Source organism: Sapajus apella, unplaced genomic scaffold (genome assembly GCF_009761245.1).
Source record: "Sapajus apella isolate SASKATOON/1434 unplaced genomic scaffold, GSC_monkey_1.0 scaffold3117, whole genome shotgun sequence".
Lineage (NCBI taxonomy): Eukaryota > Metazoa > Chordata > Mammalia > Primates > Cebidae > Sapajus > Sapajus apella.
In genome coordinates, this window is record NW_022440043.1 from 3720 (window position 1) to 7956 (window position 4237).

The 4237-nt window shown below is 42.4% G+C and overlaps 1 pseudogene; it reads left to right on the forward strand.

Moving 5' to 3' along the window:
• Nucleotides 1-311: 311 nt before the first annotated feature.
• Nucleotides 312-4231, forward strand: LOC116547431 (annotated as a pseudogene).
• Nucleotides 4232-4237: the final 6 nt, after the last annotated feature.

The window sequence follows — 4237 nt, forward strand, 5'->3', positions numbered from 1 at the left end:
TTTTTAGTTACATAACTTATATTTTCAAATCACTTCTCACAAGATTTATATCAGTTTACAGTGGTGGTACACTTGGTTGGATTTCATAGTGCCTGTCTGCCACTTCACCATCTGTCTTTCCCCTCCCCGTGCTGCTGAGACAAAGTATTGCTCTTGTTGCCCAGGCTGGAGTGCAGTGGCACAGTCTTGGCTTACTGCAACCTCCACCTCTCATGTTCAAGCAATTCTGCCTCGGCCTCCTGAGTAGCTGGGATTACAGGCACACACCACCACACCTGTCTAATTTCTGTATTTTTAGTAGAGATGGGGTTTCACCATGTTGGTCAGGCTGGTCTCGAACCCCTGACCTCATAATTTGTCCACCGCAGCCTCCCAAAGTGCTAGGATTACAGGTGTGAGCCACAACACCTAACTAAAGACTTTTATACAATGGGGTGTTGTTGTTCCGGCCATAGGAATTGTATATTTATCATATGTAATGAAAAATTCCAAGAATACCAGAAAATCAGCTGTGTGTTGAGACTCTTACATCTTTTCTTTTTCCCATAACAGTCTCCAGAATATGTGAATTAAAGTTAGAATTAAATGTGTCATAATGTTTGATAAGGGGCTATATACATTATTTAAAATAATGGCGTTTTAGGAATTTAATAATGCGTTCAGATCTAATTGTTCTGCTTTTTGTGGCGGATTCTCTGTTGCAGACTGGAAACAGCAAAGGCTACGCATTTGTGGAGTTTGAGTGTAAGGATGTTGCCAAGACAGTTGCTGAAACAATGAACAACTACCTGTTTGGTGAAAGGCTCTTGGAGTGTAAGTGCTCCTGTCTCTGTGGTAGCAGGGCTGCCTGGGTGCCTGCTGCTGGTGGGTGACGGTGGGAAGGGCGGCTTGCTTAACTGCTTGGACATGCCACTTCCTCTGTGGATGAGTCTTACAGAATGGTGCAATGATTTCAGTGTGTGTCGCAGGCAGATTCTAATTGGAATTTTAAAATCTCCCAGCATGAGAGCTGTTTTTATCCTAAATGGAACTGGACAAGTCACCTTGGGGACACACTGGAGGAGCAGCTAACCCATGCTTATGGGCTGTGAAAGACTTATCTGAGGAAAGAGCATTGACATTGAAACCTGAAGACTCTACAGGAGCCAGCCAGGTGAGGGGACAGAAGTGAAGACAGACCATTCCCGGCTGAGGGACAGTGAATGCCACACTGGAGGTGCCTGACCATTTGGCTGTGAGGGAATGTGAGGAAAAGTAGCAAGAGATGAGGGAGCAGGAAGAGGCTTCAGGTCGGGTTACTGAAGGCTTTCTAAGTCAGCGAGTTCAGAATTCATCCTGAGGGCAGTGGGACAGCAGCAAAGGTCAGGAATCGCATTGCAGAATCCATCTAAATGGCAGTGGCTGTAGCTCTTCCACACGAGAGAAGCTGGAAGGCGTAGGGCAGTGACAGCACCAGATGAGAAATTCATCCTGCAGAAAGGAACCAGTGCAGCCTCGACCCTGCAGTCCACAGAGTGCAGAGAGCATCCGTCTCCAGATCCTGCTGCCCTTGGGAGGCAGAACGAAGTTTCTGGCCTCCCTGTGCCCATGGTGGCATGTGGCCATCTTAGGTACCCAAGTTCACAGCCGACATGGCTGCCCAGGTAGCATCTCTCTATTCACTTACCATTGCTGTGAGAGAAGCCGGGATTACAGGTGTGAGCCACTGTACACAGCCATGTCATGATGATATATGTGAGGAATGGCACTGGGGAGATTCTAAAGTTAACATTAAAATCCCCTTACTACCATTTGGTTGAAACTTTTTATGTTTTTTTCTTTTTAAAAATAGGTCGTCTTATGCCACCTAAAAAAGTACATAAAGAACTCTTTAAAGACTGCAATGTTTCATTTAAGCAGCCATCATGAAATACCATGAAACGGTATAATCAGAATCGGACACTACCACAAAAGCTATGGATGGAGGAGCAATTTAAAAAGAAAGAAAGGTTACTCAGGAAGAAACTAGCTAAAAAGGGAATTGATTATCATTTTCCTTCTTCGGTAAATATTTCTTCATGAAATCTTTTTTTGTGATTTGTTGTAGGGAGGAGAGGGAGTGGCCTTGTATCTCGTAAAGTATCTAGCCTAGTGCTTATCACAACCGTGGCTCACTGCAGCCTCTGCATCCTGGGTTCAAACGATTCTCCTGCCTCTAGCCTCCCAAGTAGCTGGGATTACAGGTGCATACTACCATGCCCAGCTAATTTTTGTATTTTTAGAGATGGGGTTTCTCCATGTTGGCCAGGCTGGTCTCAAACTCCTGATCTCAGGTGATCATCCACCTTACCCTCCCAGAGTCCTGGGATTACAGGTGTGAGCCACATGCCCAGCAAGTTTTTTGACTGAATTTTTTTTTTTTTTTTGGATACAGAGCCTTGCTCTGTTCCCCATTCTGGAGTTCAGTGGCTCAATCTCGGCTCACTGCAACTTCCACCACCCAGGTTCAAGCAATTCTCCTGCCTTACCCTCCTGAGTCACTGAGATTACAGGTGTGCACCACCACACCTGGCTAATTTTTTGTATTTTTAGTAGAAATGGGGTTTTGCCATGTTGGCCCGTCTGGTCTCAAACTCCTGATCTCAGGTAATCATCCACCTCAGCCTCCGAAAGTGCTGGGATTACAGGGGAGAGTCACTGTGCCTGTCCTGACTAAACTTTTGAAACATTGTAGGTTCTTCCTAAAACGGGAGAGCAGATTCTCTTATTTCCATTATACAGAAGAGGAAGTGTCCTTTAAGGAGATAATCTTGACTGAACCTTAGGCCCTGGTACTCTTGTGAACCCATCTGGGAACTGAGACAGTGAAGCTTGAAAAGAGCCATGCGAGCGCTGCTTTCCCTGAACTTTCCTTGTGACTTAGGGGAGGTGAGGGTGGCCTGCCTTTGCACATTCTTCCTGCTTCCAGCCTCCTGAATTCAGGATTCTGTGAATCAGTGAGCTCCAGATTTTGGCCTTCCCTTCAACCTCTGCAGCTCTGTCAGTTCCTCAACTGGGCTTCTCCTAGTTTTGCCCTTTACTTGAGATTATTCATTGTATTGATGAGTTTTGCATTTTAAATTGAAATGCTCTGTCATTAGGGAGGATTTACTGATAATATATATGAGGATCTAATGCTAAGTTTAAAAAGAAAAGATATGAGACTGTTAATATATAATTTCTTTATTAAAGATTTTACAGAAAACGGAAAAGTATTTCAAAAGCTAATCGGCAGAAGCCTACAAAAGGCCAGGTAAAATTTTTCTTTTTACATGCCCAATATTAGAGAAAGATAAGTAGGAAAACATTTAAGACGACTATAACTGATCAATATTCAAACTGATGTGTCTTTTAAAATTTATTGTAAGGTATTACGTAAGAAGAAGAAAAAGGCTGTAGGCACTCTTGACACTCCTGAGAAGACTGTGGATAGCCAGGTAAAATTGTCTCCAATATTCCGGACACCAGGTATTATACAGATAATTTGAAGAAAGAAAGGCAGTTTCTGCCACTCTCATATTAAGATTTCAAATTGAATATTGTCACATTTGGTAGATCTTTATTGTCGATTTAGCAATTTTCTGCGTAACACCTTATAATGGAACATGCTATGTTCCAATTAATTGTGAATTTCTGTACTAACTTTGATAAGCATCTCAGTTCTTTATTCTTTACAATAGTATCACCAAAAGATTGAAACAGGCTTAAAATAATGGGGTACCTCTTGTAAAAATAGAAGAGAGGTGATATTTTGGGTACAGTCATAATCTTGTTCTACATTTATGTATTATAATCTTTACTCGTTGAATCCAGGGCCCCACACCAGTATGTACACCAACATTTTTGGAGAGAGGAAAATCTGAAGTGACGGAAATGAATGAAGATGATAAAGATAATGAAATAGTTTCCAAACAGCCCGTGTCCTGTGTAAAAGAAGAAATACAGAGGACTCAAACACGTATACATTCACAGAAGAAAGGAAAGAAAAAGCAATCAGTGATTTTTAATGTATTTTCTGAGAAATATAATATTTTTATGGGGGTGGACTTTGTATTTTACTAGTTACAGTGAAATGCAACCCTTGACAAGATTGTCAGAGGAAAAATATACTGTTTGGTCCAGTTAAGGAAAGCAGTCTGTAAATCTGGATTGCCTGCCCTTGGCTGAAATAGAAGGGTGCAGACCGGTTTGCAGTGGCTTGGCTGACATTGCCTCTTTG